The sequence below is a fragment of the Lissotriton helveticus genome, chromosome 1_2 (genome assembly GCF_964261635.1).
Source record: "Lissotriton helveticus chromosome 1_2, aLisHel1.1, whole genome shotgun sequence".
Lineage (NCBI taxonomy): Eukaryota > Metazoa > Chordata > Amphibia > Caudata > Salamandridae > Lissotriton > Lissotriton helveticus.
Window position 1 is genome coordinate 340,653,590 of NC_136058.1, and position 11,204 is coordinate 340,664,793.

An 11,204-nucleotide genomic window follows, 5' to 3' on the forward strand; every position below is an offset into this window, starting at 1 on the left:
GTCACGCAGGAGACCGGGGATCAATTCCCCGACGGGGAGGCGATTCCTTTTATTCACACAATTAAATAAAATGATGCACTTTCTAACATTGTAAAATATATCTGTCATTATCCTTGCCTATTCCGATTGAGAAAAAAGGTTGAATTCACAGATGGACAAAATGCTTACTGATGTGTTAACTGAAATTCAGAATATGCTCTGAATATTTCAATATGCACAGGCGTACCATCAAAAACACTTTACATCTGCATTCTCTTGGAAAATGAGATGAAGCAGTGGTGAATCCTAGGCTGCTGTTCCACTCGATTGGCACAATTTACAAGTAGAATGACTGCTTTTGGTTAGTAGTGACCCCTGGTGGCTAATAGTTATAAGCTGCAAATGATAAAGTGAGCTGATTATATATATATATATATAGATATATATAAATATATATATTGATAGTTAGAAAGATAGCCAGATAGACAGATCGATAGATAGATATTTATTTCAATGAAATAATTTCTTGATAAAACTGATTGTTTTTGGCTAGGAATTTCTGTATTGTAATATTTAGGAAAAAAGATTACTTGTCCTAACCAAAAGCAGCAAATCTGCCTATTACAATACTGTGAATTGATCGAGGATATGCCTTAACCCCAAGGAGGTGAGCACTGTTTAACGGATGCCAATAAGTCCTCGTTAGTATAGTGGTCAGTATCCCCGCCTGTCACGCGGGAGACCGGGGTTCAATTCCCCGACGGGGAGTCGATTCATTTTATTCACACAATTAAATAAAATGATGTACTTTCTAACATTGTAAAATATATCTGTCATTATCCTTGCCTATTCCGATTGAGAAAAAAAGGTTGAATTCACTGATGGCCAAAATGCTTACTGACGTGTTAACTGAAATTCAGAATATGCTCTGAATATTTCAATATGCACAGGCGTACCATCAAAAACACTTTACATCTGCATTCTCTTGGAAAATGAGATGAAGCAGTGGTGAATCCTAGGCTGCTGTTCTACTCGATTGGCACAATTTACAAGTAGAATGACTGCTTTTGGTTAGTAGTGACCCCTGGTGGCTAATAGTTATAAGCTGCAAATGGTAAAGTGAGCTGATTATATATATATATATAGATATATATAAATATATATATTGATAGTTAGAAAGATAGCCAGATAGACAGATCGATAGATAGATATTTATTTCAATGAAATCATTTCTTGATAAAACTGATTGTTTTTGGCTAGGAATTTCTGTATTGTAATATTTAGGAAAAAAGATTACTTGTCCTAACCAAAAGCAGCAAATCTGCCTATTACAATACTGTGAATTGATCGAGGGTATGCCTTAACCCCAAGGAGGTGAGCACTGTTTAACTGATGCCAATAAGTCCTCGTTAGTATAGTGGTCAGTATCCCCACCTGTCACGCGGGAGACCGGGGTTCAATTCCCTGACGGGGAGGCGATTCCTTTTATTCACACAATTAAATAAAATGATGCACTTTCTAACATTGTAAAATATATCTGTCATTATCCTTGCCTATTCCGATTGAGAAAAAAGGTTGAATTCACAGATGGACAAAATGCTTACTGATGTGTTAACTGAAATTCAGAATATGCTCTGAATATTTCAATATGCACAGGCGTACCATCAAAAACACTTTACATCTGCATTCTCTTGGAAAATGAGATGAAGCAGTGGTGAATCCTAGGCTGCTGTTCCACTCGATTGGCACAATTTACAAGTAGAATGACTGCTTTTGGTTAGTAGTGACCCCTGGTGGCTAATAGTTATAAGCTGCAAATGGTAAAGTGAGCTGATTATATATATATATATAGATATATATAAATATATATATTGATAGTTAGAAAGATAGCCAGATAGACAGATCGATAGATAGATATTTATTTCAATGAAATCATTTCTTGATAAAACTGATTGTTTTTGGCTAGGAATTTCTGTATTGTAATATTTAGGAAAAAAGATTACTTGTCCTAACCAAAAGCAGCAAATCTGCCTATTACAATACTGTGAATTGATCGAGGGTATGCCTTAACCCCAAGGAGGTGAGCACTGTTTAACTGATGCCGATAAGTCCTCGTTAGTATAGTGGTCAGTATCCCCGCCTGTCACGCAGGAGACCGGGGATCAATTCCCCGACGGGGAGGCGATTCCTTTTATTCACACAATTAAATAAAATGATGCACTTTCTAACATTGTAAAATATATCTGTCATTATCCTTGCCTATTCCGATTGAGAAAAAAGGTTGAATTCACAGATGGACAAAATGCTTACTGATGTGTTAACTGAAATTCAGAATATGCTCTGAATATTTCAATATGCACAGGCGTACCATCAAAAACACTTTACATCTGCATTCTCTTGGAAAATGAGATGAAGCAGTGGTGAATCCTAGGCTGCTGTTCCACTCGATTGGCACAATTTACAAGTAGAATGACTGCTTTTGGTTAGTAGTGACCCCTGGTGGCTAATAGTTATAAGCTGCAAATGATAAAGTGAGCTGATTATATATATATATATATATATATATATAAATATATATATTGATAGTTAGAAAGATAGCCAGATAGACAGATCGATAGATAGATATTTATTTCAATGAAATAATTTCTTGATAAAACTGATTGTTTTTGGCTAGGAATTTCTGTATTGTAATATTTAGGAAAAAAGATTACTTGTCCTAACCAAAAGCAGCAAATCTGCCTATTACAATACTGTGAATTGATCGAGGGTATGCCTTAACCCCAAGGAGGTGAGCACTGTTTAACTGATGACAATAAGTACTCGTTAGTATAGTGGTCAGTATCCCCGCCTGTCACGCAGGAGACCGGGGATCAATTCCCTGACGGGGAGGCGATTCCTTTTATTCACACAATTAAATAAAATGATGCACTTTCTAACATTGTAAAATATATCTGTCATTATCCTTGCCTATTCCGATTGAGAAAAAAGGTTGAATTCACAGATGGACAAAATGCTTACTGATGTGTTAACTGAAATTCAGAATATGCTCTGAATATTTCAATATGCACAGGCGTACCATCAAAAACACTTTACATCTGCATTCTCTTGGAAAATGAGATGAAGCAGTGGTGAATCCTAGGCTGCTGTTCCACTCGATTGGCACAATTTACAAGTAGAATGACTGCTTTTGGTTAGTAGTGACCCCTGGTGGCTAATAGTTATAAGCTGCAAATGGTAAAGTGAGCTGATTATATATATATATATAGATATATATAAATATATATATTGATAGTTAGAAAGATAGCCAGATAGACAGATCGATAGATAGATATTTATTTCAATGAAATCATTTCTTGATAAAACTGATTGTTTTTGGCTAGGAATTTCTGTATTGTAATATTTAGGAACAAATATTACTTGTCCTAACCAAAAGCAGCAAATCTGCCTATTACAATACTGTGAATTGATCGAGGGTATGCCTTAACCCCAAGGAGGTGAGCACTGTTTAACTGATGCCGATAAGTCCTCGTTAGTATAGTGGTCAGTATCCCCGCCTGTCACGCAGGAGACCGGGGATCAATTCCCCGACGGGGAGGCGATTCCTTTTATTCACACAATTAAATAAAATGATGCACTTTCTAACATTGTAAAATATATCTGTCATTATCCTTGCCTATTCCGATTGAGAAAAAAGGTTGAATTCACAGATGGACAAAATGCTTACTGATGTGTTAACTGAAATTCAGAATATGCTCTGAATATTTCAATATGCACAGGCGTACCATCAAAAACACTTTACATCTGCATTCTCTTGGAAAATGAGATGAAGCAGTGGTGAATCCTAGGCTGCTGTTCCACTCGATTGGCACAATTTACAAGTAGAATGACTGCTTTTGGTTAGTAGTGACCCCTGGTGGCTAATAGTTATAAGCTGCAAATGATAAAGTGAGCTGATTATATATATATATATATATATATATATATAAATATATATATTGATAGTTAGAAAGATAGCCAGATAGACAGATCGATAGATAGATATTTATTTCAATGAAATAATTTCTTGATAAAACTGATTGTTTTTGGCTAGGAATTTCTGTATTGTAATATTTAGGAAAAAAGATTACTTGTCCTAACCAAAAGCAGCAAATCTGCCTATTACAATACTGTGAATTGATCGAGGGTATGCCTTAACCCCAAGGAGGTGAGCACTGTTTAACTGATGCCAATAAGTCCTCGTTAGTATAGTGGTCAGTATCCCCGCCTGTCACGCAGGAGACCGGGGATCAATTCCCCGACGGGGAGGCGATTCCTTTTATTCACACAATTAAATAAAATGATGCACTTTCTAACATTGTAAAATATATCTGTCATTATCCTTGCCTATTCCGATTGAGAAAAAAGGTTGAATTCACAGATGGACAAAATGCTTACTGATGTGTTAACTGAAATTCAGAATATGCTCTGAATATTTCAATATGCACAGGCGTACCATCAAAAAAACTTTACATCTGCATTCTCTTGGAAAATGAGATGAAGCAGTGGTGAATCCTAGGCTGCTGTTCCACTCGATTGGCACAATTTACAAGTAGAATGACTGCTTTTGGTTAGTAGTGACCCCTGGTGGCTAATAGTTATAAGCTGCAAATGATAAAGTGAGCTGATTATATATATATATATAGATATATATAAATATATATATTGATAGTTAGAAAGATAGCCAGATAGACAGATCGATAGATAGATATTTATTTCAATGAAATAATTTCTTGATAAAACTGATTGTTTTTGGCTAGGAATTTCTGTATTGTAATATTTAGGAAAAAAGATTACTTGTCCTAACCAAAAGCAGCAAATCTGCCTATTACAATACTGTGAATTGATCGAGGGTATGCCTTAACCCCAAGGAGGTGAGCACTGTTTAACGGATGCCAATAAGTCCTCGTTAGTATAGTGGTCAGTATCCCCGCCTGTCACACGGGAGACCGGGGTTCAATTCCCCGACGGGGAGTCGATTCATTTTATTCACACAATTAAATAAAATGATGTACTTTCTAACATTGTAAAATATATCTGTCATTATCCTTGCCTATTCCGATTGAGAAAAAAAGGTTGAATTCACTGATGGCCAAAATGCTTACTGACGTGTTAACTGAAATTCAGAATATGCTCTGAATATTTCAATATGCACAGGCGTACCATCAAAAACACTTTACATCTGCATTCTCTTGGAAAATGAGATGAAGCAGTGGTGAATCCTAGGCTGCTGTTCTACTCGATTGGCACAATTTACAAGTAGAATGACTGCTTTTGGTTACTAGTGACCCCTGGTGGCTAATAGTTATAAGCTGCAAATGGTAAAGTGAGCTGATTATATATATATATATAGATATATATAAATATATATATTGATAGTTAGAAAGATAGCCAGATAGACAGATCGATAGATAGATATTTATTTCAATGAAATAATTTCTTGATAAAACTGATTGTTTTTGGCTAGGAATTTCTGTATTGTAATATTTAGGAAAAAAGATTACTTGTCCTAACCAAAAGCTGCAAATCTGCCTATTACAATACTGTGAATTGATCGAGGGTATGCCTTAACCCCAAGGAGGTGAGCACTGTTTAACTGATGCCAATAAGTCCTCGTTAGTATAGTGGTCAGTATCCCCACCTGTCACGCGGGAGACCGGGGTTCAATTCCCTGACGGGGAGGCGATTCATTTTATTCACACAATTAAATAAAATGATGCACTTTCTAACATTGTAAAATATATCTGTCATTATCCTTGCCTATTCCGATTGAGAAAAAAGGTTGAATTCACAGATGGACAAAATGCTTACTGATCTGTTAACTGAAATTCAGAATATGCTCTGAATATTTCAATATGCACAGGCGTACCATCAAAAACACTTTACATCTGCATTCTCTTGGAAAATGAGATGAAGCAGTGGTGAATCCTAGGCTGCTGTTCCACTCAATTGGCACAATTTACAAGTAGAATGACTGCTTTTGGTTAGTAGTGACCCCTGGTGGCTAATAGTTATAAGCTGCAAATGATAAAGTGAGCTGATTATATATATATATATATATATATATATATATATATATATATATATAAATATATATATTGATAGTTAGAAAGATAGCCAGATAGACAGATCGATAGATAGATATTTATTTCAATGAAATAATTTCTTGATAAAACTGATTGTTTTTGGCTAGGAATTTCTGTATTGTAATATTTAGGAAAAAAGATTACTTGTCCTAACCAAAAGCAGCAAATCTGCCTATTACAATACTGTGAATTGATCGAGGGTATGCCTTAACCCCAAGGAGGTGAGCACTGTTTAACTGATGCCAATAAGTCCTCGTTAGTATAGTGGTCAGTATCCCCGCCTGTCACGCAGGAGACCGGGGATAAATTCCCCGACGGGGAGGCGATTCCTTTTATTCACACAATTAAATAAAATGATGCACTTTCTAACATTGTAAAATATATCTGTCATTATCCTTGCCTATTCCGATTGAGAAAAAAGGTTGAATTCACAGATGGACAAAATGCTTACTGATGTGTTAACTGAAATTCAGAATATGCTCTGAATATTTCAATATGCACAGGCGTACCATCAAAAACACTTTACATCTGCATTCTCTTGGAAAATGAGATGAAGCAGTGGTGAATCCTAGGCTGCTGTTCCACTCGATTGGCACAATTTACAAGTAGAATGACTGCTTTTGGTTACTAGTGACCCCTGGTGGCTAATAGTTATAAGCTGCAAATGGTAAAGTGAGCTGATTATATATATATATATAGATATATATAAATATATATATTGATAGTTAGAAAGATAGCCAGATAGACAGATCGATAGATAGATATTTATTTCAATGAAATAATTTCTTGATAAAACTGATTGTTTTTGGCTAGGAATTTCTGTATTGTAATATTTAGGAAAAAAGATTACTTGTCCTAACCAAAAGCTGCAAATCTGCCTATTACAATACTGTGAATTGATCGAGGGTATGCCTTAACCCCAAGGAGGTGAGCACTGTTTAACTGATGCCAATAAGTCCTCGTTAGTATAGTGGTCAGTATCCCCACCTGTCACGCGGGAGACCGGGGTTCAATTCCCTGACGGGGAGGCGATTCATTTTATTCACACAATTAAATAAAATGATGCACTTTCTAACATTGTAAAATATATCTGTCATTATCCTTGCCTATTCCGATTGAGAAAAAAGGTTGAATTCACAGATGGACAAAATGCTTACTGATCTGTTAACTGAAATTCAGAATATGCTCTGAATATTTCAATATGCACAGGCGTACCATCAAAAACACTTTACATCTGCATTCTCTTGGAAAATGAGATGAAGCAGTGGTGAATCCTAGGCTGCTGTTCCACTCGATTGGCACAATTTACAAGTAGAATGACTGCTTTTGGTTAGTAGTGACCCCTGGTGGCTAATAGTTATAAGCTGCAAATGATAAAGTGAGCTGATTATATATATATATATATATATATATATATATATATATATATATAAATATATATATTGATAGTTAGAAAGATAGCCAGATAGACAGATCGATAGATAGATATTTATTTCAATGAAATAATTTCTTGATAAAACTGATTGTTTTTGGCTAGGAATTTCTGTATTGTAATATTTAGGAAAAAAGATTACTTGTCCTAACCAAAAGCAGCAAATCTGCCTATTACAATACTGTGAATTGATCGAGGGTATGCCTTAACCCCAAGGAGGTGAGCACTGTTTAACTGATGCCAATAAGTCCTCGTTAGTATAGTGGTCAGTATCCCCGCCTGTCACGCAGGAGACCGGGGATAAATTCCCCGACGGGGAGGCGATTCCTTTTATTCACACAATTAAATAAAATGATGCACTTTCTAACATTGTAAAATATATCTGTCATTATCCTTGCCTATTCCGATTGAGAAAAAAGGTTGAATTCACAGATGGACAAAATGCTTACTGATGTGTTAACTGAAATTCAGAATATGCTCTGAATATTTCAATATGCACAGGTGTACCATCAAAAACACTTTACATCTGCATTCTCTTGGAAAATGAGATGAAGCAGTGGTGAATCCTAGGCTGCTGTTCCACTCGATTGGCACAATTTACAAGTAGAATGACTGCTTTTGGTTAGTAGTGACCCCTGGTGGCTAATAGTTATAAGCTGCAAATGATAAAGTGAGCTGATTATATATATATATATAGATATATATAAATATATATATTGATAGTTAGAAAGATAGCCAGATAGACAGATCGATAGATAGATATTTATTTCAATGAAATAATTGCTTGATAAAACTGATTGTTTTTGGCTAGGAATTTCTGTATTGTAATATTTAGGAAAAAAGATTACTTGTCCTAACCAAAAGCAGCAAATCTGCCTATTACAATACTGTGAATTGATCGAGGGTATGCCTTAACCCCAAGGAGGTGAGCACTGTTTAAAGGATGCCAATAAGTCCTCGTTAGTATAGTGGTCAGTATCCCCGCCTGTCACGCGGGAGACCGGGGTTCAATTCCCCGACGGGGATTCGATTCATTTTTTTCACACAATTAAATAAAATTATGTACTTTCTAACATTGTAAAATATATCTGTCATTATCCTTGCCTATTCCGATTGAGAAAAAAAGGTTGAATTCACTGATGGCCAAAATGCTTACTGACGTGTTAACTGAAATTCAGAATATGCTCTGAATATTTCAATATGCACAGGCGTACCATCAAAAACACTTTACATCTGCATTCTCTTGGAAAATGAGATGAGATAGTGGTGAATCCTAGGCTGCTGTTCTACTCGATTGTCACAATTTACAAGTAGAATGACTGCTTTTGGTTACTAGTGACCCCTGGTGGCTAATAGTTATAAGCTGCAAATGGTAAAGTGAGCTGATTATATATATATATATATATAGATATATATAAATATATATATTGATAGTTAGAAAGATAGCCAGATAGACAGATCGATAGATAGATATTTATTTCAATGAAATAATTTCTTGATAAAACTGATTGTTTTTGGCTAGGAATTTCTGTATTGTAATATTTAGGAAAAAAGATTACTTGTCCTAACCAAAAGCAGCAAATCTGCCTATTACAATACTGTGAATTGATCGAGGGTATGCCTTAACCCCAAGGAGGTGAGCACTGTTTAACTGATGCCAATAAGTCCTCGTTAGTATAGTGGTCAGTATCCCCACCTGTCACGCGGGAGACAGGGGTTCAATTCCCTGACGGGGAGGCGATTCATTTTATTCACACAATTAAATAAAATGATGCACTTTCTAACATTGTAAAATATATCTGTCATTATCCTTGCCTATTCCGATTGAGAAAAAAGGTTGAATTCACAGATGGACAAAATGCTTACTGATGTGTTAACTGAAATTCAGAATATGCTCTGAATATTTCAATATGCACAGGCGTACCATCAAAAACACTTTACATCTGCATTCTCTTGGAAAATGAGATGAAGCAGTGGTGAATCCTAGGCTGCTGTTCCACTCGATTGGCACAATTTACAAGTAGAATGACTGCTTTTGGTTAGTAGTGACCCCTGGTGGCTAATAGTTATAAGCTGCAAATGGTAAAGTGAGCTGATTATATATATATAAATATATATAAATATATATATTGATAGTTAGAAAGATAGCCAGATAGACAGATCGATAGATAGATATTTATTTCAATGAAATCATTTCTTGATAAAACTGATTGTTTTTGGCTAGGAATTTCTGTATTGTAATATTTAGGAAAAAAGATTACTTGTCCTAACCAAAAGCAGCAAATCTGCCTATTACAATACTGTGAATTGATCGAGGGTATGCCTTAACCCCAAGGAGGTGAGCACTGTTTAACTGATGCCAATAAGTCCTCGTTAGTATAGTGGTCAGTATCCCCACCTGTCACGCGGGAGACCGGGGTTCAATTCCCTGACGGGGAGGCGATTCCTTTTATTCACACAATTAAATAAAATGATGTACTTTCTAACATTGTAAAATATATCTGTCATTATCCTTGCCTATTCCGATTGAGAAAAAAGGTTGAATTCACAGATGGACAAAATGCTTACTGATGTGTTAACTGAAATTCAGAATATGCTCTGAATATTTCAATATGCACAGGCGTACCATCAAAAACACTTTACATCTGCATTCTCTTGGAAAATGAGATGAAGCAGTGGTGAATCCTAGGCTGCTGTTCCACTCGATTGGCACAATTTACAAGTAGAATGACTGCTTTTGGTTAGTAGTGACCCCTGGTGGCTAATAGTTATAAGCTGCAAATGGTAAAGTGAGCTGATTATATATATATATATAGATATATATAAATATATATATTGATAGTTAGAAAGATAGCCAGATAGACAGATCGATAGATAGATATTTATTTCAATGAAATCATTTCTTGATAAAACTGATTGTTTTTGGCTAGGAATTTCTGTATTGTAATATTTAGGAAAAAAGATTACTTGTCCTAACCAAAAGCAGCAAATCTGCCTATTACAATACTGTGAATTGATCGAGGGTATGCCTTAACCCCAAGGAGGTGAGCACTGTTTAACTGATGCCGATAAGTCCTCGTTAGTATAGTGGTCAGTATCCCCGCCTGTCATGCAGGAGACCGGGGATCAATTCCCCGACGGGGAGGCGATTCCTTTTATTCACACAATTAAATAAAATGATGCACTTTCTAACATTGTAAAATATATCTGTCATTATCCTTGCCTATTCCGATTGAGAAAAAAGGTTGAATTCACAGATGGACAAAATGCTTACTGATGTGTTAACTGAAATTCAGAATATGCTCTGAAGATTTCAATATGCACAGGCGTACCATCAAAAACACTTTACATCTGCATTCTCTTGGAAAATGAGATGAAGCAGTGGTGAATCCTAGGCTGCTGTTCCACTCGATTGGCACAATTTACAAGTAGAATGACTGCTTTTGGTTAGTAGTGACCCCTGGTGGCTAATAGTTATAAGCTGCAAATGGTAAAGTGAGCTGATTATATATATATATATATAGATATATATAAATATATATATTGATAGTTAGAAAGATAGCCAGATAGACAGATCGATAGATAGATATTTATTTCAATGAAATCATTTCTTGATAAAACTGATTGTTTTTGGCTAGGAATTTCTGTATTGTAATATTTAGGAAAAAAGA

The 11,204-nt window shown here is 35.5% G+C and overlaps 2 non-coding genes across 2 annotated transcripts; both read left to right on the plus strand.

Moving 5' to 3' along the window:
• Positions 1–675: 675 nt before the first annotated feature.
• Positions 676–747, plus strand: TRNAD-GUC (transfer RNA aspartic acid (anticodon GUC)). The gene has a single exon. It is a non-coding gene; the product is annotated as a tRNA-Asp (tRNA).
• A 7,740-nt stretch (positions 748–8,487) lies between these two features.
• On the plus strand, positions 8,488–8,559 carry TRNAD-GUC (transfer RNA aspartic acid (anticodon GUC)). Its single transcript has one exon. It is a non-coding gene; the product is annotated as a tRNA-Asp (tRNA).
• Positions 8,560–11,204: the final 2,645 nt, after the last annotated feature.